Source organism: Miniopterus natalensis, chromosome X, assembly GCF_054644295.1.
Source record: "Miniopterus natalensis isolate mMinNat1 chromosome X, mMinNat1.hap1, whole genome shotgun sequence".
NCBI lineage: Eukaryota > Metazoa > Chordata > Mammalia > Chiroptera > Miniopteridae > Miniopterus > Miniopterus natalensis.
The window spans coordinates 100,745,861-100,771,866 of NC_142103.1; the positions used below are offsets into that span (position 1 = coordinate 100,745,861).

Sequence of the window (26,006 nt, forward strand, 5' to 3'; positions counted from 1 at the left end):
CCTGCCAAGCTAAGAATATTTACTATCTGGCCTTTTATAGAGAAAGTTTGCTAAGTATGTCCAGGCATAGCCGCTTCCCCACTCCTCACTAGTGCAGGCCCCTGCAAAGACGCCTGCCTCACTGGTTGTTAAGGCAGACTCTTATTTCTCTTTAGTTTCACCTCAGTAATTTCTCTCTGCTTTTAATTAGAACTGAACCCAGACCTCAGCCATTCACACAGAAGACCAGAGGGTAATGCAGTCACAATTTTTAATTTTCCTCCACTAGGCTTCAGTCAGCTCCTAAATCAATCTGATTGTCAAGGCCTGAAAAATGCTCAAGCTGAGACTAAAAAATGAAGGTAAAACAGCTAAGAAAAAGGCACTGTGCCTCTTCCATTGTGCTATTTATGATGTATAAGAGAAGCCTAGACTAAGGTGAAAATAGCAACGTGGAAATGTCCAAGTTTCAGGATCTCCAAAATAGATGCATTATTTTTAAACACATTTCTGGTGTCAGTATGAAACCTGTTCGGGTAAGAGCCAAGACATTTACAGGCCTTTGCTAGCAGTGAAGTAATTGCTGGCTTTAGGCCAAGTGGTTCAGTTCCTGAGCCATAAATTGAGTGACACTTTGTACCAATAATCTTGTGTTTCCACCGAGGCAAATGAGAACAGAAACAGACCAAACGATAACAGTGTTCTCAGGTTTACACCGCATTTCAGACTTCAGAGTTCAAAGTATGTAAATTGTTTTTCAAATCATTTCCTAAAAACTCAGCTACAGATTTGGTGAACAAAATTATAGGAACACTTCATTTATTCTGCTTTACCAGAAAATGAGGTATTCCTTATGTATAATGTTTCCAAATAATTAAATTTGAAGTTCAGAACTCTGGTCATAATCACTTTTGAAATAATTTTTTTCCAAAATATATTGCTTTACTTTAGACTATATGCAAAACACTCGATTTTTTAGTGACCAAAGGCCATCATTTTGAGCATTTAAGGCTCTGTCAAGAACCATCACTGCCCTTAAGGAATTGATGGTCCAGGCGTCAGCAGATATTTTCTGTAAAGGGCTAGATAGTAAATATTTTTGGCTTTGGGGCCACATATGGTCTTCGTTGCATGTTCTCTGAGTGTGGAGAAATAAATTCTATCTGGGAATATTAGGCTTCTTGGAGGATCTGAGTTGAGTCCTCAAAGGATGAGAATCACTCTTTGTTTTCAAAGGTAAATAAATATACATCCAGAATATATAAAGAACTCTTATGACTCAACAACAAAAAGACAAACAACCTAACTGAAAAATGGGCATAGAACTTAAACATTTCTCCAAAGATATACAGACAGCCAACAAGCTCCTGAAAAGATGCTCAACATCATTAGTTATCAAGGAAATACAAATCAAAACCACAATCTGATACCACTTCACATCCACTAGGATGGCTACAATTTTTTTTTAATGGAAAATAACAAGGATTGGAGAGAATGTGGAGAAATCGTAACCCTTATACATTGCTGGTGGGAATGTAAATTGATGCAACTGCTGTGGAAAACAGTCTGGCAATTCCTCAAAAAGTTCAACATAGAATTAGCATATTACCCAGTAATTTCACTACTAGGTATATATCCAAAAGAATTGAAACAAGCATTCAAACAAGTGCTCGCACACACATGTTCATGGAAGCATAATTCACAGTAGCCAAAAGGTAGAAACAGCCCAAATGTGCATCAACTGATGCATAGATAAACAAATGTGTGGTCTAGCCATACAATGAAATAGTATTCAGCCTTAAAAAGTAATGAAGTTCTACCCGGCCAGTGTTGCTCAGTGGTTGAGTGTCACTGGTTCAATTCCCAGGTTGCAGGCTCGATCCCCAGTAGGGGGCATACAGGAGACAGCCAATCAATGTTTCTCTCTCATCAGTGATTCTCTTTCCCTCTCCCTTCCTCTCTCTCTAAAAATCAATAAAAAACATTTTTTTTAAAAAAAAGGAAGTGATAGCATCTTCCCCAATTCTACTCTCTAGAGGAAATCACCATTGACTAAACATTTCAGATGCCTTTTTTAAAAATTTATCTTTATTGTTGAAAGTATTACAGGTGTCCCCTTTTTCCAGATACTTTTTTAAAACAAAATGAGAATCCCACTATAGTCAATACTCTAAAACCCAGTTTTTAAATTTAATAGATCATGAGCATGTTTTCATGTCTATATAGTTCTTTTACCCTTATCAATGGCTGCACGATACGCCATTGCATAAATATACCATAATTTAGTTATCTGACCCCCAGGGCACTTGTTTCCATTTTTTCATTTGGTATAAAACCCTCAATATCTTTATTCACTTGCTTGATTATGTTGTCAAGATAAATTTCTAGAAGTGGAATTGCTTGGGCAAAAGATACCTATTAGTCACTGTGACACATGCTCCTGAATTGTCCACCCCTAACTTTGTATGAATTTAGATCTTCATCACTCGTGTGTGAGAGAGCCTCTCTCCTCATACCATCACAATCCTGCCTATTGTCAGTCTTTTTAGTCTTTACCAACCAATAAGTCAAAACTTATATCCATTTTCTACTTTGCATTTCTTCTGTTATTAACAAAGTTGAGCATCTATTCATAAAGGTATTGGCCATTTGAACTACTTTTAAGAATTGATTCTTTACGTCCATGTTTTGTCCATTTTTTTATTGAGGCATTCATTTTATTGATTAGTAAGACTTACATTATAGCTGATGACCCCTCTATATTTTTTTTCTGTTACATTTTGTTGGAGCTTCTCCTATGGGTTAATATTTTTCTTTTAACTTATGATATGTTTGGCTACATAAAGTTTTTATGTTTTTTTAATGAAGTCAAACCTCTCAATATTTTTATTTAATGTTTCTGACTCTTGTGCCATGCTTTAAGGGAGACTTCATATCAAGATTATGAAAATATTTTCCTGTTGTGATATTTTGAGCACATGAGTTTAGTCTTGTATTAATTATCATATTATTTTCCATAAGAACAACTGTAAACCTACTTTTGTCCCACTCTGTATATGTATAGTTGGTCTTCCTCCCTGTTTGGAAACGCAGCTCCTAAAACCCTTGGAATTTTCTAAGTGATAAGAGCAACCAAAGTATCTTTCCTTATGTTAATGACGTTACTTTTGGACCACACCTAAGGATAGGCTGGTTGCCTGGAGAACCAACGATGTAATTAGATGGTTGCAACTTCCAGTCCCACCTCCAGCAGGGGAGAGGATCTGGAGGTTGAATCTACCACCAATGTCCAATGATCTAATCAGTCACACCTATATAATGAAGCCTCCATAAAAACCCAAAAGGACAGAGTTCAGAGAGCCCCCAGGTTACAGAGCTCATGGAGATTGGGGGAGAGTGGCACTCCTAGAAAGGGCATAGATGCTCTACACCCTTTCCCCACACCTTGCCTTCTCACCTCTTCCATCCTACTGTTTCCGAGTTATATCCTTTTATAATAAATCTGTAATCTAGTAAGTAAAATCTTTGTCTGAGTTCTGTGATCTGCTCTAGCCAATTAATCAAACCCATTGAGGGAATTGTTGGAATCTCCGATCTCTAGCCAATCGGACTTCTGACAAGCTGGCATCTGAAAGTGGGGTGGGGAACAGTCCTGTAGAACTGATCCCTTAACCTGAGGGATTTGATTCTATCTCCAGATACATAGTGTCATAATTGAGTTGAAGTGTAGGGACATCAAGCGGGTGTCAAAGACTTGGTGTGGAAACACACCCATACACACACATGGGAATTGGGTGTCAAAACCCTTTATTTGTTTTTCTAGGAAGGTTTTACTTTTCCCAATTAAGTCTTAGTCTACCTGGGATTGATATTTGTTTATGGTGAAAATTAAGGCTCCAACTTTAGAAATGAGGACAGCAGATGAGATTATCTCTGAATTTGCTTTTTGTTTAATTGGCTGGTTGCTTGGTTGTTTGGATGATTGGTCGGGGTTTTGAAATTTGGTTGGTCTGTTGTTGTTTTTGGAGGAATGAGGTTTTTTTGTTTTTATTCAAATTTTTCAATTATCTTTGTGAATATGTTGCTGTGGAGAATGGTTTTAAGTGCAGATTCACAACAAATTGATTCAAGAGTGATGTTCAGAGACTAATATTGTGCCCCCTTTTCTTTCCATAGATGCCTCTTATGATTCCAGACTTGGTCCAATGGAGACTGGAACCAGAGTGTACAGCTGCAGATATAAATAAAATCAAGATCAAATCAAAGGAAGTGAAGATGCCTGAGTAATGACACAATGAGGACTTCAGTGTTTGACAACACATACAAAAAATCCAGGTATCCCCTTCCTCTTGCCTTTATTCATGTCCCTTGACTCTACAAACTTATCTCAAGACCCTTGCCAGAAAGCTTTTCACGGCTGCCTCTAACTGCCTCCACATAGCTTAGAGCTATACTGTCCAATTCAGTGGTGACTTGTTGCATATGGCTTTGAGCACTTCAAATATGTCAAGAGCCCTTGAGGAACTAAATTTTTAATTTAAATTTATTTAATTTAAATTTAAAAATAAATGCTTGATTCAGTAACTGGAAAAATTTTAAGTTTGCTTGGAACTTCTTTGTGAATCTACTTTTTCAACTGTAATTTTTATGTAATTTAAATGCCAACTAAGTTTGCTTCTGAAGGCTCACACCTACAAATTTCCTCAGAGTAAGGCCCCTCAGCTCTGGAGCCACTTCACTGTCCTGTACTGAGGGCAGAAGTGTCTGAGAGTTCACTTCCTCCCCAGGCAGCCCCAAGGATTGAGTGTGGGAGTATGGAAGCCTAGCCCCCTCAGCTTGTGGACAGGCATCTTCTAAGGCTTCATTCATCCTTCAGAGCTCCCAGGGATGGGAATGAGGCTATTACTTCCCTATCCCACTCCCTTCCTCCTGGCCTCTCCCAGGAGCACTTCCTTAGGAAATTACTTGCTCTCAAATTCTCCTATCGGGTCCACTTCTAGGGAACCTGAGTTCAGACAAACCTTCTTTTTACTGCATTTAGATAATAATATCATTCGTTTATTGAGGACTGCCACCTATTAGGCATGGTGCTGGGCACTTCATCTTGTTAAAGAGAAAACCACAGACCCAAAATGGAGTCACTTATGATAAACCACATCATCAAATGAGGGCTTAATACCTAATTAATTGCCATTTCAGTATTCCCCCAAGAATATAATCTTAAGGTCTGTCTAGGATTTTCTGGTCAGCACCAATGGGGTAATCTGTTGCATGGTCCCTCTCTATCCCTCAGAGGAATATAAGGTAACCCACCTAAAAAGACCTTTTTGTCCCCAAAAGGGAGGTGACCTAATCTTAATCCTTTTTTGTTGTTTATTACTTCCTTTTCTTGCCTTTAAAAGCATTTTCCATTCTGTAGCCCTTTGAGGCACCTTTCTACTTGCTAGATGCTACCCGATTCATGAAATCATTCAATGAAGCCAATTTGATTATTAAGATTTACTTGGTTGAAGTTTAGCTTTTGACAACCCCATGAAGCAGTCCCTGTGTCTTCCTTGGTGGGAAGCAGAGCAACAGATGATTCCCTTGGAAGGGAAAGCACAAATGTAAAAGAGCAGTCATCATTTGCAGAGCAGACTGCTTAAATTAAGGAAGTGGTGTGACAAATCTTCATTTAGCAAGGCTCCTGAGACAGAGACTTGCCCAGTCATCAAAGCACTGTTTGCAGTGTTATTCAGGCAGTCAGATGGCACTCCCTAGGATTTGAAGACTTCACTTGCTGCCTTGAAGCCAAAATATTCTTAAGATAAACATAAAGCCCCATTTAGACATGACCATATGCAACACCAAGGAGCAAAATCATTTATTTTGCTCTAATGAAGTAAGTGGAAAAAAAACTCCACTGGGGGAAAAATACACTAAATGCAAAGGCATGGGGCACTTTTTCTTTCTCTTAAAAGCCACATTTATTCAGATAAATAATACCAGTTATCCAAGAAGGAACAGAAGAGGAAAAAAATCCTCTCTCTTAACTAGGCAATTGGATCATCCAAGAATTTCTTTGATTCCTGAGAGTCTGCTTGAATTATAGAATTATGTCTTTTTGCTCTTCACTCCTGTCACCATAATCCTTTCATTTTTCCCTTTTAAAATGAAAGTCTGACTTTTCCCTTTCAATACCAAAAGTTAGCAGATGTACCCACATGAAGGTAAAAATGCTGAACAAAAGGTTTTTCGTGTTTTTTGTTTTGTTTTGTTTTATTTTAAATATATCTTTATTGATTTCAGAGAGAGGAAGGGAGAGGGAGAGAGAGAAGCATCAATGGTGAGAGTCGTCATTGATCGGCTGCCTTCTGCACGCCCCCAACTGGGGATCAAGCCTGCAACCCGGGCATGTGACCTGACCAGGAATCAAACCGTGATCTCCTGGATCCTAGGTCAATGCTCAACCGCTGAGTCATGGCCAGCCAGGTAAACAAAACATTTTTAAAAATTAGTCATAGGTATATATTATCTAAATGATGACAACTTACAAAAGTTTGTTGTAAGTACTCTTTTATAAGGCTATATTTTAGGAAAATTAGAAGGTATAATTCCATAGAAACAGTATGATACAAGGTCAAGACAATTGAAAATCCTACTCAGTCTATTGGGTAGCTAAATATAAATACATAGTATCATTATAACACCAACTAATTTCCATGTATTTCTAAGGGAAATATGTCCACATGCACACATGATATGCCCTAAATCTGGCTTCTTGGCAGTTGGATTCTTAAAGAGAAGGGTTATGAGGGGTGCAGTAGATAGTTCAATGCAAAAAAAAATGTATGTTACATCAGCATAGGTATTATGTAGATATTTTTAACTTAATTTCTGAATACATACTAAATTTTCAGGGTTTAAAATTCAAAGTTACAAGTCTCAAAGAACCCAAAGAGGCCAACAGCAAGACACATCATAATTAAAATGGCAAAGCTTAGCCCAGCTTGCATGGCTCAGTGGTTGAGCATTGACCTATGAACCAGGAGGTCAGGGTTCGATTCTCAGTCAGGGCACATGCCCAGGTTGTGGGCTCACTCCCCAGTAGGGGGTGAGCAGGAGGCAGCCAATCAATTACTTTCTCTCATCATTGATGTTTCTTTTCTATCTCTCACTCTCTCCCTTCCTCTCTCTGAAATTAATAAAGATATATTTTTAAAATAATAATAATAATCGCTTTAAATGTAAATGGCTTAAATGCTTGAATCAAAAGACATAGAGTAGCTGATTAGATAAGAAAACAAGACCCATATATATGCTGTCTACAAGAGACCAATGTAGAATGAAAGATACACACAGACTAAAAGTAAAGTGATGGACAAAGATATTTCATGAAAATAGAAATGAATAAAAACTGGCGTAGCAATACATATATCAGATAAAATAGACTTTAAAAGAAAGGCTATAGTGACAGACAAAGAACGACACTATATAAGGATAAAAGGAGAGAACCAAAAAGAGGATACAACCCGTGTAAACATTTATGCACCCAACATAGGAGCACCAAAATATATAAAGCAAGTATTGATGGACATAAAGGGAGATTTTGACAGTAATATAGTCATAGTAAGGGACTTTAACACCTTATTCACATCACTGGATAGATGTTCCAGACAGAAAATCAACAAGGAAATAACAGCTTTAAATGACACAGTAAATCAGATGGATTTAATTGATCTCTTCAGAGCATTTCATCCTAAAGCAGCTGAATATACATTCTTTTCAAGTGCACATGGAACCTTTTCTAGGATAGACCACATGTTAGGACATAAAACAAATCTCAATAAATTTAAGAAGATTGAAATCAGATCAAGCATCTTTCTGACCATAAGGGCATGAATCTAGAAATTAATCAAAAGAAAAAAACTAAAAACACACAAAGACATGGAGGCTAAATAACATGTTAACAATGAGATCAAGGAAGAAATCAAAAGATACCTTGAAACAAATGAAAATGAGAACACAACAACCCAAAATCTATAGGACACAGTAAAAGCAGCCCTGAGAGGGAAATTCATAGCATTACAGTCCTACCTCAAGAAACAAGAGCAATCTCAGATAAACAATCTAAACTTACACTTAAAGGTACTAGAAAAATAAAAACAAACAAAGCCTAAAGTGAGTAGAAGAAAGGAAATAATGAAGAACAGAACAGAAATGAACAAAATAGAGCACTGTATAAAAAAGACAGTATAAAAGAGCAATGAAACCAAGGACTGATTCTTTGAAAAGATAAACAAGATTTTCAAAACTTTAATCAGATTCATCAAGAAACAAAGAGAGAGGATCCAAATAAATAAAATCAGAAATGAAAGAGGAGAAGTAACCACTGACACCACAGAAATACAAAGAATTGGAATAAAATATTATGAACAACAAATTGGACAACCTTGACAAAATGGATAAATTCCTAGGAACATACAATCTTCCATCACTTAATCAGGAAGAATCAGAAAATCTGAATGGACCAATTACAGCTAATGAAATTGAAGCAGTAGTCAGAAAACTCCCAACAAACAAAAGTCTTGGACCGGATGGCTTCACAGTGGATTTTACCAAACATTCAAAGAAGAACTAACACCTGTCCTTCTTAAACTATTCCAAAAAATTCAAGAGGAGGGAAGACTCCCAAACTCTTTTTATGAGGCCAGCATTATCCTAATTCCGAAACCAGATAAAGACACTACAAAGAAAGAAAATTATAGGCCAATATCCCTGATGAACATAGATGCTAAAATCCTCAACAAAATATTAGCAAACTGGATCCAGCAATACATTAAAAAGATCATACACCATGATCATGTAAGAATTATTCCAGGGATGCAAGGTTGGTACAATATTCTCAAATCAATAAATGTGACACATCACATAAATGAAATGAAAGATAAATATCACATTATCATATCAATAGATGCAGAAAAAGCATTTGATAAAATCCAGTACCCATTTATGATAAAAACTCTCAGAAAAGTGGGAATAGAGGGAACACATTTCAACATAATAAGGACCATATATGACAAACACACCACCAACATCATACTCAATGGGCAAAATCTAAAAGTGTTTCCCTTAATTTCGAGAACAAGACTGGGATGTCTGCTTTCACCACTCTTATTCAACATAGTACTGGAAGTTGTAGCCACAGCAATCAGATAAGAAGAAGAAATAAAAGTCATGCAAATTGGAAAGGAGAAAATAAAACTGTCATTATTTGCAGAATGACATGACACTGTATACAGAGAACCCTAAAGATTCCACATAAAATTACTAGAACTGATCAACGAATTCAATAAAGTAGCAGGATACAAAGTAAATATCCAGAAATCAGTTGCATTTTTATACACCAATAATGAACTGTCAGAAAGAGAAACTAAGAAAACAATCCCATTTACAATTGCATCAAAAAATAAAATACCTAAGGATAAGTTGTAAACAATCCCATTTACAATTGCATCAAAAAATAAAATACCTAAGGATGTAAAAGACCTGTACTTGGAAAATTATAAGACACTGAACAAAGAAATTGAAGAAGATACAAATAAGTGGAAGCATATACTGTGTTCATAAATTGGAAGAATTAACATGATTAAAATGTCCATACTACCCAAAGCAATCTATAGATTTAATGCAATTCCTATCCAGGTACCAATGGTGTATTTCACAGAACTAGAACAAATATGTCAAAAATTTGTATGGAACCACAAAAGACCCCGAATAGCCACAGCAATCTTGATAAAAAAGAACAATGTTGGAGGAATCATGCTACCTGATATCAAACTATACTACAAGGCCGTTGTAATCAAAACAGCATGGTACTGGCATAAAAACAGACATATACACCAATGGAACAGAATAGAGAGCCCAGAAATAAACCATGCCTTATAGTCAATTAATATTCAACAAATGTAGCAAGAACATACAATGGGGTGAAGATAGTCTATTCAGTAAATGGTGTTGGGAAAACTAGACAGATAGTGCAAAAAATGAAATTAGACCGTCTTCTTATATCATACACAAGAATAAACTCAAAATTGATTAAAGATTTAAATGTAAGATTTTAAATCTTACAAATCCTAAAAGAAAACATAAGCAGTAAAATCTCAAACATTTCTCATAGAAATATTTTTTCTGATATATCTCCTTAGGCAAGGGAAAAAAAGAAAAATAAACAAATGGAACTACATTAAAAAGTTTTTTCACAGGAAAAGAAACCATCACCAAAATGAAAAGACAACCCACTGAATGGGGAAAAAATGAGAGCTAATAACATATGTGTATCGGATGAGAATGTTTCAATAGAAATAGAGGGTTACTATTACATGTGAGAGAGAAGTGGGGCAGGGGGAGGGGGGCAGACAATGACTGAAGGAGTAAAGTGTTCAAAAAGGTATAAGAGGATGGGATCCAGAGCTCAAGTGAAGGGGTTGGAGGGAAGAGAACCCCAGCAGCTCAGTGGTAGGTAGGTTCTATGTATTTGTAAGTGTGTGTGCCTGTATATGTAGAGTGGAGTTGGAAAAATGGAGTCATTCTATACCTATTGTTTCATATCTTGCTTTTTTAACTTTATACATTGTGAAGGAGTATAGTAAATTCTCTTAGAGCCTCTAGCCCTTACCACTTCTGTACCTGCAGCCAAACTTCCTGTACATCCTCTGCATCCCCTTGCCTGAAGGCTGTCTCTGGCATTTAGCTGCTTCGATCACGTGTTGGCAGACTACAAGTACCAGGGAATTAATGCTTCCTGATAGCACCTCTCAACAAATGACTGATGGGAGTTGGTATATAAAAATAGTTCAGTTCCCTGGCCCCTTAGCCGAGATAATTCTAAGGTATGATTTTATATTGACTCCTAGAATTTCAGTGATACATTAGTGATACATAACTTGTTGGCTGCCTTTCCATTCCTGTCTCACTTTCCCACTCTATTAGAATTTCTTTTCTCTCCCAAGTAAATTACTTGCATTTGAATTCTTTCTCAAGAGTCTTCTCCTAAGGGAATCCAAGCTGATGTTATAAAGATGACGAGTGAATCTCTACAAAGTGTTAGAAAGTTGCCAATCAAATAATAAGTACTATATGTTTGCTATCATTAGTACTATTATTGTTACTTTTATTATTACTACTACATCTCTATTTTTAATGGATGGTAACTTCACCATTAATAATTGTCCCAAAATTCTCCTACCTTTTTTCACTAAGGAATAGTTTATTCTCCAAGCAATTGAACATCACTTCCATTCCCTGTAGGCTACAGCAGTCATTTACCCTTGGCAATAGTTCTTAACATTTTAATCACATGTATCTGAATTACATTTTTCTGTTGTTGTAATCACTCTCCAAAGCCTTCACACTCTTCTCTCTCACTCAGATATGAGGCATGCATTAATTAAATGACATTATTACAGCCACTAATTGAATTACTCCATAGCTCCTGCCTGCAGTAATTAACATCCATCAAAATAAAAGAGGAGGAGTTGTGTTGCCTTTATTACAAATGATTTGGTTTCATGGGTTTTTGATCAAATTAAATAGCATCAAACTAGCAAGTGGTTAAATTAAGTGAATGTCATCACGCTTATATTGCCCTTATTTGTTCCCAGACATAACTGAACATTGAGAGTTCACTTTCTAGTCTACATATTTTTTGTTAACAAACTTTCTTCTTCTCAGTGCAGACCCAGGAATGTGACTGTGTTTTAAAACTGATGAACAGTATTCTCATCAGACTATATTTAGTAGTTGTTTTGCACACAAGAAACTACTTAAAAGTAAGTCAGGAGCAACCAATTAAATCTAAAAATGATGCTGCAGCCACTGTACCAATTATAGGCATAATCAAGCAGCAGTTTGTGTGTAAAAATACTCATAAAATCAGAATGGTGTCAGAGTTGGTCGATAGCTATCAATTTTGATTAGTGTTAAGCAAAAACAGTAATGCAGGGAAGCGCTGAGCAGGCCAAAAACTGAATCAAAGGGAAGTTTTCTCATGAATAGGCAAACAGATTGTCTCTTATAAACAGATGCGTAATTGCATGCATAAAAATCAGTAAAGAAAGGACAGACCACCCCCAAAATAAAAGAGCTTCCCACCAGGAGCTTCCCACCATGATGCTCTGTGAATATTCAGAGCATTATGAACCACTAAAAAGTAATGAAATCTATATTTGTAACAATATTCATAGCAGCTGTGGACTTCAACAAAAACATAGACTACTTTTCTTCTTTGCTTAAACTCACAAAGACAAAACCTGCCTTAACTGGAATCTCCCTCTCTAGATACAGTTCCCTCAGTCCGCTCCAGCGGACAAACACACGCAGCTGCAGCCATCACGCACAGGTAGGCTAAAAGCTTAGGTGAACTTGTTCTAGTCTAAACAGCCTGCGATAGTCCCATTTGTGGCTGTTATGCTAGCTAAATTAGTAATAGTTCTATTTTCCCTCCCCAAAATGCCCTGATTTGGAAGTTTCTTGGCAACTTCTCTCTTAATATGTAAATTACAATTTACTAGATAGAAGACATGGATGGGTACAATGCCTTTATTCTGAGGCAAGACATCATAGTAGAGCTGAGGTACTTCCACGCTTAAAATTTCTTAAATAATAAAAGGAAATTGTCCCTAAAGAAAAACAAGTTTCACACATACAAACAGCTCTTTAATTTCATCAAAGATAATAGAAAAATCAAACTCTAGAAATATCAATTATGGAGCAATAGGATCAGGTAGGTGGAAGAACATTCTAGAAGTCAATAACCTCACTTTGTCCTCAATATAATAGTATTCTACCTGGCTTTTATCTGCCTCAAAGGGATCTTCCAAGCAATCATCCATCAAGATGATAAAGTATTGAAAGAGGCTGGCTAAAGGAAGTGGTGGAGGCTCTATACCTAGAGATATACCAGAAGAAAATTAATAACCACCTCTTCTCAGTGCCATGGACATTAATGTTTTGGACCAGTTGATCTTTCAATTTACTTTCCAGCCATATAAATCTATGATCTGTTAGAACTTTGAAATCATCTGCAGGCGATGTGCTAATGCAAATGTTATAGCATTAAGTACATCCAGGGAAAAGATGGTCTTGTGTATATGTATACAGTGGAAGCTTGATTCTCGAACTTAATTCGTTCCGGAAGGCTGTTCGAGAAGACATTTGTTTGAAAACCGAATCATTTTTTCCCATTAGAAATAATGTAAATTAAAGTAATTCATTCCAGACCCCCAAAAGATTCCATGTTTTAACCTTTCCTATATACAGTACATGTCTAATGTACTGTTTAATCTATAAACAAACCCTTCTTTTCTTTTCTTTTCTTTTTTTTTAAATATATCTTTATTGACTTCAGAGTGAGGAAAGGAGAGGGAGAGAGAGAGATAGAAACATCAATGATGAGAGAGTCATTGATCGGCCGCAGCCCACAACCTGGGCATGTGCCCTGACTGGGAATCGAACCCTGATCGCCTGGATCCTAGGTCGACGCTTAACCGCTGAGCCACGCCCGGCCGGGTGACCCTTCTTTTCTTAAATTTATCTCACCAGCCCCTACGAGCCTAAGAGGAATCACTTTCAGCACTCGCTCCAGGAGTACAGCATCTTTGCTTTTTCACATATCACTGCCTCCAAAATGCTGTCACTGGCTAACTGCTTTTCATTTATCCAAATCAACAACAGTTTTCTACCTCTTCAGTTGCTTGTGATTGTTGTTTTGTGAGCACTTTCATAATGAGTCAATGGGGGGGAAAGGGGGACATCTATCTGTAATGCTTTCAATAACAAAGATAATTTTTTTAAAAGCCTGTTGAGATGGGGAGTAGAATTGTGTGGAGTCTGTGGATCAATTTGGGGCTGAAGTTAATCTTTTTCTATGTGGATATCCAGCTGTTCCAGGAACATTTGTTGAAAAGATTATCCTTTCCTATAGGATTTCCTTGACATGATCATGTCACCCGCATGATGTTGAGTAGAAGTTGTGGGAGCAGATGTCCTTGCCTTCTTTCCAGTCTTTAGAGAAAGCGTTTGGTCTTTCACCAATGAGTGTGTTAAATACCAATATTCATAAGGCCCTATATTCATAGGCCTTTTTCCATTGGTCTTTTTCTACACTAGTATCACAATGTTTTTATGGTTTTAAACTTAATTACTGTAGTTTTTATGGGTCATTTTTATATCAGGTAGAGCAAATTTTTCTTTTATTATTTTCTTGGTTATTCTCTGTTGGCTTATTCTTTAGAATACAATTTATTTTTCCCATTTTTTGTTGTCGTCGTCCCTCTGTTTCTACTTTCTGGCTTTCTATGCAGTTAATCAAATGTTGTTCTACTTTCCATTTTAATTCCTCTATTGATTTTTTCTACACCTCTTTGTATTACTTTTACTAGTTATTCTAACCGTTACAACATGCATCCTGAATGTATCAGAAACTATGCTGATTTAACATTATACCACTTCATATAAAATGGAAAAACCTTGTAACAGTATAATTCTATTAACCCTTCTTATCATTGTTATATATATTACTCCTATATATATTAATGCTAAAATAAAATATTTTTGCTTTAAAGATTTGGTTGTATTTTAAAGAAATTAAGATTAAAAACACAAAAAGAGTATTTTACATTTATGCAAATATTTACCATTTCTGGTATTCTTTATTCCTTCTTTTGTATTTAACATGCCATTTCCCTTCAGCCTAAATAAATTCCTTTTTTATTACTTGCAGTTTAGTACTGCTTGGAACAAATTCATTCAGCTCTTGTTCTCCTCAAAATAGATTCTTAATTTTTTAAATTATTTTTTAAAAACACTTTCTCTGGATATAGATTTATGTGTTGTTGTTTTTTATTTTATTTTTTATTAGATATAAAATTCTGGTTGAATTTTTAAAAGAACTTTTTAAATGTCATTCCATTGTCTGTGTGTCTCTATTATATCTGATGAGAAATAACCATAATTTATGCCATTGTTTTCTGAAATGCCTCCCTCCCCACAAGCTGTTTTTAAGATTTTTCTCACCCTGGCTGGTGTGGCTTATCTGGATGGACACTGTCCCATGCAGCGAAATTTTGCTGGTTCGATTCCCAGTTAGGGCACATGCCCTAGGTCTGGGATCGATCCCAGGTTGGGGAAATGCAGGAGGCAGCCGATTGATGTCTCACTCTCACATCAATATTTCCCTCCCTCCCTCCCTGCCTCCTCTGTCTCTCTAAAAACTCAATTAAAAATCTTTTAAAAAATGATTTTTCTCTATATTTTTGTTCACTGAGCTTCTCAGGCCTATAAACTGATGGTTTTCATCATTGAAAACTTTGTAGCCATTATTTCTTCAAACATTTTTTTCTGTCCCTTTTTTTCCAGTCCTTCTCAGACAACAATTACACATGTATAAGATCACTTGATGCTGTCCCGCCTGTCAGTTAAGATTGCTCATTTTTTAAAGTCTTTTCTCCTTATTCTTTAATTTGGATAATTTCTATTGATTTGTCTTTAAAGTTTATTGATCCTTTCTTCTGCCAATTCCAAGCTACTATGAATTTTTAATTTCCATTGTTGTATTTTAGTTTTAGAATTTTATTTGTTTCCTTTTTATAGTTTTCTATGCTTTAGTTACCCATCTGATCACTCATTTTACTAATTTTTTTAATTTGAGTTTTTGGATATGATTGTAATAGTGCCTTTGAAGTTTCTGTCTGCAAATTTTTGTCTGTTTCCATTCACTGCTTTCTTTCTTGGCCTTAGGTCATATGTTACTGCTTTTTTGCCTATCTTATAATTTTATTATACATTGAACATTGTGGATGGTATGTGTCAGAGAATCTGGACTTTGTTATCCCCTGTGAAATATTGTTATTTGTTTGTTTTTGTTTGTTTGAATATATCTTTATTGACTTCAGAGAGAGGAAGGGAGAGGGAGAGAGAGATAGAAACATCAGTGATGAGAGTCATTGATCGGCTGCCTCCTACAGGCCCCCAACTGGGGATGGAGCCTGCAACCTGGGCATGTGCCCTGACTGGGAGTCGAACTGAGATCTCCTGGATCCTAGGCCGGTGCTCAACCTGTGCCACGCCCGGCCAGGCCCCTGTGAAATACTGTTGATTTCTGTTTTAACAGGTAGTTAAATTACTGGCTAACCTTGAACTTGTGGAGTCTTGGTCTTACACTTTGTGAGGGTGGATCTGTTTTGACTTGTCCTTAGTCTTAGAATTAATCTCTTAGTCCTGTGACAATATTTTAGCACTCTAGGCATGGCCTTTCTAGAGTTTTGGTGGAAATCCCAAAGTACTTGCTAAACCTCTGTAACTTGGTGAGACTCATGCTCCAAACTCTGTCTCCCCTGTTGTAGGCAGGAGCTTCTATCTCTGCCTACATTTTTTCAGCTTTATAGCTTTTGCCTTTCACTAGTTTCTTTGGATGCTCCTTGGTGCAAGTTCAACTCAGGGATCAGCCAAGGATGTAAGGGGAGATTATACACAGAGTTGTATGTATTTACGAGATGCATTTATAGGATTTAAGGGGAGATTATATGCAGCCACCTCCGTGACTCCCTACATTCAGGGCTTTACCAGTCAAATTCCTGTCACTCTTACATCTCCTAGTTCAGTCTTCTGACACCTCTCGTCAATATGACATCAGCTTTCTGTTTTGAGTTTTAGCGTAGACTGGAAAATGCCTTCAGAGGATAAAAAGCTATACAAAGTAGGATCTTACCCAGTGCAGTTCACTTCTTTGCAGAGTCAAATCCAATTTCTGCAACCTTTTTGTTACTTTCTAGTGCCTTCAAATAATTGTTCTATTAATACTTTGTCAAACATTTACAATGTATATATGTAAGAGAGTCCAGTCCAAGCCAGTCTGCCATTACTAAAACTGGAAATCCTCTGTACAGACTTCTTGGGTAATTGCTTTGTTTGCCTAACAGTTTAGCTTGAACATTTCCTTTATAGTTAGGATTTTCTTCTACAATATAATTTTTTCATAGTCAATCATAAGTTTTTCAAATAAGCTTCACTACATTTGTGTCTGAATCATGGAAACTGCTAAAATACCTAACTTTTGTTTTCTCATAAGATTACAATGACAGTCTGGTTGGTGGCATCATGGAGATGGTGAGAAAATATTAGGTAACCTTTTGCGGAAATTCAGAGCTTTACAAACTATTCCACTGAGAGTTCAAATAACGTGTGATTTCTCTCTTCTGGCTATACCTTAACTAATATGCCAGCCTTAGGGATATTCAAAAACTGTGACTTGGCTTCTAAAAAGACCCTCCTCAAAAAAAAAAGGTAAATCCTCCACAAATGAACAAACAAAAACTCATAGACACAGACAACATTGTGGGGTTACCAGAGAGAAGGGGTTGGGGTAGTAAAGGTTATATGGGTCAAATATATGGTGACAGAAGATGATTTGACTTTGGATGGTGGACACACAATGCAATATACAGATCATGTATCACAGAAATCTATACTTGAAACCTATATGATCTTATTAACCAATGTTACTCCAATAACTTTAATTTTTAAAAAGAAGAAAAAAAGTAAATACTCTATGCACCTTTCAGATACTATCCACTCCTCAGCATTTACCTTTACCCACTAGTATTTTCATCATGGGAACTCTAGGTAAAGGTGTAGGAAGAAAAAACTGACACTAATGGCAACCCTTTATCACACATCAGAGCTCACCATTGCTTTATATTTCAAACACGCTCTATGATTTGCAAACACAGTAAAACAAGAGGGCTTGACAGGATGTGCTAAGTCTGTGGAGAACTCTTCATATATAATACTGACTGATAAACACCCTATCTATTCAAAGACAAACTGGGGTGCTTTTCTTAATACACTCTTTGGCAGCTCTCACCACTTAGAGTAGATAAAAATGTCAAGCATTAGTTAACAGGCCTGACAAGATTTATATTCGGGTTTTGTATTTAATTCCAGAGTTTTCTAGGCATTTCCATCTCCTGGAAAAGAAAATACCTCTTTACAGTTTATGCCTGTGTTTATTATTCACCATGGAGAGGAAATAGCTAAAATGAAGTGACTACAAAATGAGGTATCTCTTTAGCCATCAGAGTGTGCAACACAGCTTTTCTTGGATTATCATTCTGCTGTTAAGGTTCAGACTGTAGCTGTAGTTGTCTTTACTCAGGACACCAGAGCCCCTGCATTAAAAATCTAAGTGTACTGGAAAATACAGCATTCCCGAGGACCAGAATCTGCAAGGATCCTGCTGCAGCTCTCCGTCATATGAATACATTGCTGACTGAAAATTTAAGTAATTTTTTTATCTTTATTGTTGAGAGTATGACAGATGTCCCCTCTTTTCCCCCCTTGCCCCCCACCACCCAGTTCCCGCCCCACTCCCGGCTTTCACCACCTTATTATCTGTGTTCCTGGGCAATGCATATAAGTACTTTGGTTAATCTCTTCCCACCTCCCCACTTCCCTCTGAGATTCGTCAGTCTCTTCCATGTTTCCATGCCTCTGGTTCTACTTTATTCATCAGTTTATTGTGTTCATTACATTCCAAATATGAGTGAGATCATGTGATACTTGTCTTTCTCTGCCTGGCTTATTTCACTTAGCATAATTATCTTCTTGCTGTCTCAAAGGGTATGAGAGCCTTGTTTTTTACAGCTGCATAGTACTCCATGGTGTAAATGTGCCACAGATTTTTATCCACTCATCTACTGATGGGCACTTGGGCTGTTTCCAGATCTTAGCTATTGTAAATAGTGCTGCTATGAACATAAGGGTGCATATATTCTTTCTTATTAGTGTTTTAGGGTTCTTAGGATATATTCCTAGAAGTGGGATCACTGGATCAAACAGTAGTTCCATTTTCAATTTTTTGAGGAAACTCCACACTTTTCCGTAGTGGCTGCACTGGTCTGCATTTTCACCAGCAGTGCACTAGGGTTCCTTTTTCTCCCCATCCTCACTAGCTTTTAAATGTAAGTCATGAAATCATAAAAATCCTAGAAGAAAACAGGCAATAAAATATCAGACATCTCACATAGCAGAATTTTCACTGATACAGTGCCTGGGGCAAGAGAAACAAAGGAAAAAATAGACAAATGGGACTACATCAAACTGAAAAGCTTCTGCACAGCAAAAGAAACCAGCATCAAAATGAAAAGGGAACCCACTATATGGGAGAACATATTTGCCAAGGATGCATCTGATAAGGGACTAATTTCCAAAGTGTACAATACAACTCAACAAGAGGAAGACAATCCAATTTAAAAATGGGCAGAGGGCCTGACTAGACACTTCTCCAAAGAGGACATACAGATGCCAAGAGACATATGAAAAAATGCTCAACGTCACTAATCATCAAAGAGATGCAAATCAAAACAACACCTGCCAGAATGGCTACGATCAATAAATTAAGTGATAAATTTGATACACTATGCCGTGGTACTTACACAGAGCTGTTTTAATTAGAAGTATATTTCAAAAGACAAAAGGCAGGTTTATCTTTATTTAAATCAAACACTTTCCTATGGCCACAAATGCTGATGAGTGGCCACCACCCAGAGGTAAGGCAGCTGAATTGCAGGTGAGATGGTTATTCTGTTTTGTTTTGTTTTCTTTTGTTTTGTTTTGGGATGAATAAAACACTTATAATTTGAATCATCAAACTTAAAGTTATCACATCATCTGTGAGGAAAAGCAGACATCTGTCTGGTGACCACTAGTGTAGCCTGTACTGTCAGAATTTCTCAGGTGCTTTGACAACCCTAACATTCTCAGAATTTTCCCAGCCTGCTCTCAGGAAGAGGTTTGATTTTTTGTACTAGAATGTTCTTTAAGTACTCAACTCAGCTATAAGAAGCAGGCTGAAATAAATAAGAGAGGTGAAAATGATGGAAATTACATATTTCAGCCAAAGACAGAATGTTCTGAATAGGCAATTAGTGACATTTGAAAAGCAGGAGTAATAAAAGGATAGAAAATGAAGGCCAGGAAAGGGGAGGCAAGGACAACTTATTGGGTAAACAAGACCCTCAGCTCGGTAAAATTAGGTGAAAGTTGGGCTCATGAAAGCAGTAATCCCACATGAGTTATAAGAGAGAAAAATTTCTCAGGCAGTTGTGGATAAAGATGGAAGACAAAGCTGGACATTAGGTACCAGCTCGATATAAGTGCTGCACTGCCACAAACTAGTTTGTGTCGGTTCAGGGTTCCTAAAAGTGATAGCCATATGTAATTGAGAGAAGGGGAAGAAGGAAAGACCTCACATGTTCCAGGAACTTTCTGTGTGGACCTACAATGTAAAGTGAGATAGCTATCAAATAAGGGTCTGGAAGAGCCCCTTCCTGAAAAGGAAGGAATATAGCATTTAAGAAATGCTTGCTGTAAATCAGGAGCTTCACATTTTATTTCACTCAATTTTCTTTTTCAAACAAATACATTATATTCATAAAATGAAGCTTGACTATCATTTATTAAGCTCTTCTGTGCAATGCACTGAACTGAGCACTTTACAGGCATTACTTTATCTTCACAACAACCCTTCAAGTAGTTATTATTATCCCCAGTTTACATATAACACACATATTAGCTAGAATGACCCTTCCTTTTGAGATATACATGTATGCTGGTTGTTAACTTCCACTTCATGAAAAAACAATGCTAGTCTCATGATTCCTAAAACTTCTTAGGGGCTTACCTTCTCATGATTTCCCCTGCCTCTGAGTTTCTGCTTTCACTAAATGAGTTTAGCTTAGTAATTATGTGATCATTCCATCTTTTTCTCTTTTCCATTCAGTTCTACTCTAAATGCTGAGCCATTCCCTTACTTAATTCACACACAAATACGCTCATACACGTACACATAAACACACAAGTCCAACCAAGCCAGTTGTGCTTAGAGCAAGTTTTATCAAAGATTTAGAAAGATAGAGAAGGTCTACAACACAGTAACAAAAATAACTTGGAATTAATATTAGGTCTCCCTGTTCCTAGAGTCCTTTTGACTGCCCCAACATTCCATGCAGCCCCAGCCTCTCTTACTGGCTCCTCTTTCCCTTCTCATCAGGGCCAACAATAAATGAATAGTTTCTCCCATGTTCTTACAGAAAAAGACTGGCCCTTCCTGTATTCTGCATTTCCTTTCCAGACCCTTCTCTGAGGCCTATCTTTTCATAGCCAAATTACCCATCAAGGTATTTTCCCAAACAAAGAGAGTTCTGTCCCTAAGAGGATTCAGATAAGAAATACAGATGAGGGAACCATGGCCTAAAGAAGTTCAGGCCAGGTTAAGTGTGTAGTAAGTGGCAGAGTCAAGATTCATTCTCTAGAACTGCACTGTCCAATATGGAAGCTACTTATCTCATATTGCTACTTAAATTGCACTTAATTAAAAGTAAATAAAATTGAAATTTCAGTTCCTCACTCTCACTAGACACATCTCAAGTGCTGAAGATCTCATGTGGCTGGTGGCTATTGCACTGGGTCGAGCAGATAATAGAACAGTTCCATCATTCCAGAATGTTCTATGGGGCAGTGCTGCTGCAGATGCTGTACAGTTCCCAGACTCTGCTGTCACCAGCCAAGCTGCCACATTGGACATGATCACCGATCCATCTCATTCTTTTTATGTCGTACTGCCATCTGCTGTGCCATTTATAAAGGAAAGAAACACAATGCGCCCTTCCAAGTACAGTGTGTGAAAAATCATCCGAGTTTCTCTGCCACCTGTGTGAAGGCCGCGCCTCCCTCTGCACGGGCGCCCAGCCTTTCGGTAAAGCAATCACCGGGCCGTGCTCCTCCCGTGTTTCTGCTGCCCGTGGGGACTGTTGAGACTGCCTGTCTCCTGGAAACAGAGGCCTCGCCTCAAGGCGCTGGCGCTTTATGAACCTGCCAGAAAGGGCGGGGCTTTTACCGGGTGATCGTGCTCCCATCCCCTCCGCATCCTTTCTTCTGTTCCCTCGGTTCTCTTGAACTCTCCGGTGCATTTACTCAAACTGCCGTCATTTCTTCATTTTGAACTCTGACAGCAAGAGGGACAGTTCATCAGGATTGAATGCCTTTAAACCAGTGGTTCTCAGCTTGGCTGCTCGTTGCAGTCACCAGGAGAGCTTGGAAATCTCCCAGTGCTCAGGCTCACTGAAGACCAGGGACAGAATCTCGAGGGATGGGACCCAGGCATCAGCTTTATTAACAGTCCCCGGATGGTTCTGATGTGCAGCCGGGTCTTCGAGCGCCACTGAGTTCCATGCAATGACTATACTGTACAGGTTCCCAAACCTGGATGTGCATGAGCATTGTTCTGGAAACTTTGTAAAAATATAGATTCCCAGGCTCCTCACCCACCAACTGAGTCACAGTCTTGGAACCTGGGATCAAACTATCTGTATTTTTCTAAAGTAACACAAGAGAGTCCAAGAGAGGATAGCTTTGCAAACACCTGCCTAGGTGCAATTACCACCATATAGGGACCAGGGCAAAATTGCTCCATGGGATCAGTCAGCCTCTCTCCTGCACTTTGGGCCCTCTCATAGGCTTCCTGCTCCTCCCCAGAACCGCAGGTACCTCAGCTCCACACCTGCAGTCCTGCTGGTCAAACACCCCTAGGGCCCCTCCTGGCTCCATCACGTTTGGGTATTATCTCTGCTTCCTTAAAAAGGAAACCAATAAAAAAAAAATAGACTCTTAAAAAATAAAAATAAAAAAGGAAACTGAAATAAAGCTGGCATCTAGAAAATGCTCAGAGAATCCTTACACAATGGACCTTTCTGCATTTATAATATAACTTTTCTGCCTCAAGATTAGTCTTGTTTCTCCCTATCACCCAACCCATTTTACAATTGTGTCCATAGTCCAGCCTCTTGCCTTATGTGCAACAGGTACTCAGTAAGTATTTGAATTTAAATGATAAATGTGCAGAAGTTTTCCTGTATTCACAATTTAACATTCATAGTTTTTTTTTTAAGGTCTGGGTTTTTTACAGTCAAAAAACAAGTCCCTTTTATGACAATCAAATTAGTTCAGTGGCATATCTGCATACAGAAGTGGTAAAGCGGAACTTAGGAAAATAATTTAAATTAGCAGAAGATAGACCCTGCAAGCTGTCTAATTAATGCACTGGGAATTAATGTCACTCTAATTTTATATCAATTTTCTGAAGTAAGTGGAAGAGCCCATTGAAACTTTCCCTGCATATTAGTATTAATTTTGCTCTTAAATACATATAAATAAACCAGAAGACCAAAGAAAATAGAAACAAATGTTACTTCTCTCCAAGGAGATTTCCATGAAGAAACCCCAGCAGTTTCAGAGCTCAGGGGCTGCTGGACATTTATTAGATCTGCTTATAGCTGTTTTTTCTCAGATTCAACCACAGGAGGTAGTTCAGACCTGCTAATGATCCAAAGATGCTCATCCAGGAACCCTGTAGAAAGAGGCAGTGATTATTACCAGGGAGGGGGGTTTTTCCTTCCTTCCTTTTGCTTGTATTTTCTGTTTTATATACATAAAAATCTATTTTTAAGTAACTATAAATTTAAGTGTCTCAGCTCAATAGTGAACATTGGGTGTTTCATTTTTATTCAAGTGGAAATTAGAGAGGACCCTTCCATCTCTCTTCAAGGATGGATTAGGTGGCCAAGCTCATGTTCAGTACTTGGTTGGAATCCTCTTTATTGGGAACTTTCTGCCAGTTTAAATATTTGATGATAAATATTAATCCATGATAAAATATTTTTCTCCAGCACACAAAGTTTGCCATTTGCATATTTCTTTATACAGTCTTCACAGATAAAGACTTCAAAATGGATCTTGAAAGTGGCTTAAGAAAATAATCCAAACAAAAGAAAATCTGTATGTCGGAAAATCTATCTATAATGGTAAAAATTTGGAAATAAGTGTCCCTAGTAGAATGGTCTAGCAACGTATTATATAGCCATTTGGAAGAATATTTTGAATCCATTTGAAATGTTGATTATGAAAGATAGCAACCTGGAAATGCATATCAAATAACATTTTAAAAAACATTATATAATCAACACCACAATGATATGCCCCTTCATACTCACTAGGATGGCTAGAAACAAAAAGACAGGTAATAAGTGTTGGGAAGGATGTGGAGAAATTTGAAAACCCATCCATTACTGATGGAAATGTAAAATGGCATGGCCGCCTTGCAAAACATTCAGGCACTTCTTGCAAAGGTTAAACATTGTTACCATATGGCTCCGCGGTTCGCTCCCTAAACTGAAAACAGGTGTTCGGGCAAATGCTTGCACACCGGCGTGCACAGCAGCCCTGTTCACAGGCGCCCAAAGGTGAGACAGCCCGGTGTCTGTCGGCCACCGCCTGGGTGAACAAGACGTGCTACAGCCACACGATGGGGTAGTATTCAGCCATAAACATGAGTGAACTACTGGTGTACGTACAGTGTGGATAAGCCTTGAAAATATTATGCTACGTGAAAGAAGCCAGACACAAAAGACCATATATTGAATTAATCCATTTGTATGAAATGTCTGGAATAGGCAAATCTACAGAGATGGTATGTGAATTGTATCTCAATAAAGTTCTAAAAACACACACCTAGTTATAAGCACATTATGACTAGAGAAAAGCATATGCATAGAGAAAAAATTCAAATTTTAAGATATTTTGTAATATGATTATATAATTATAATGACAAAAATTAAAAATGAATCCAATTAATGCAGGGCCATCAGTGCAGAGATTTCCAAGCTATTTTTGTGAGCATTCCATACTGTCTTCAGTAAAGATTCATTTTATTTACTTATAGCACTTGGGGACAAGGACTGAGGAAGTAGGAGGTGTCTCCCTAAAAGAGAAAGGTAATAGAATAGATTAGAAGGTGACTGGCAAGTGCACAGTACATCTGCAATAAATATTAGCCAAGCAGGTATTTGGGGGACTATATCCTGAGGCCCCTTTTCTCTTCTCCCTACACCCTCCCTCTCACTTTTATTCTCTCCTATAACTTTGACTGCTTCTGTAATAATGATTCCCAAAGGTATTTCTAGCACAGAACTCTTTCCAGAGTTTCAGGCTCCTGTAGCTATCTGTCCCTTGTTAATGATAAATATAAAGTTTATTAATAAACTGTGTTCATTGCTGTTAAGTACTTTTCCCTTAGAATCAACACAAGAATATTTTTGACTTTTTATTTGAGCCAGTACAAGCTTGTTTATTTTAACACTCCACCTCAACACAAGTGTCAAGCTCTTGTAGTAAACTGGAGAGGGACATGAAAGGTAGGAGAAGGACATTAGCAGTGTCTGTAGGACTGTCTCCTCTGAATTTCCACTTGGAATCCAAAGCAAGTTCATTTTCAAAGATAACTCCACCCTTCAACCCTTCTCCCCCTCCTACCACCAAGTCATGAAATACTAATGCTGAGATTGTCGAGAGTAGGGTCATACATGTGATCTCAAGGACCCTGACAAGAGGCTATAAATGTTCCAGAACAGGAGACATATTTTGGTGATAAATAGCTACCTGGCACTGTGTTAAGGCTCCACATGCATAAACCCATTTAAACCTCACATCGTCTCCAAGGTGACTGCTAATAATACTTACATTTTCTGACGGATTCAGGCAGGAATAGCAAGTTGTTCAAGGTTACACAGATAGGAAGTACAAGAACAAGAATATAAATATATACTCAGACTTCAGAACCTCACACTGTTGATCAAGGTTCCTTCACCCCAGCACTAGGGTCATTTGGCGCCAGATAATTCTGTGCTGTGGAGGCTGTCCTGTTCATGGCTCAGTGGCTGAGCATCGACCTAGGATCCAGATCTTGGTTCCCGGTCAGGGCACATGCCCGGGTTGCGGGCTCAATCCCCAGCCAGGGGTGTGCAGGAGCAGCCAATCAATTAACTCTCATCACTGATGTTTCTATTTCTCTCTCTCCTCCTCTCTCTCTCTGAAATCAATAAAAATATTTTTTTTTAAATTTATCCAACATTGCGAAATGTTTCCTAGGGGCTAAA

The 26,006-nt window shown here is 37.7% G+C and overlaps 1 long non-coding RNA gene across 2 annotated transcripts in view; it reads left to right on the forward strand.

Annotated features, from left to right (window-relative positions):
• The window catches only part of LOC148090648 (uncharacterized), a 308,919-nt gene extending 286,532 nt beyond the window's left edge, over nucleotides 1–22,387 (forward strand). Inside the window, exons 6-7 of one of the 2 annotated variants that reach the window (XR_015713701.1) lie at nucleotides 4,156–4,314; nucleotides 21,417–22,387. This is a non-coding gene — a long non-coding RNA (uncharacterized LOC148090648). Of the gene's footprint in view, nucleotides 1–4,155; nucleotides 4,537–21,416 lie in introns of those variants that run through there. The other variant, XR_015713700.1, reaches the window with a different exon arrangement.
• Nucleotides 22,388–26,006: the final 3,619 nt, after the last annotated feature.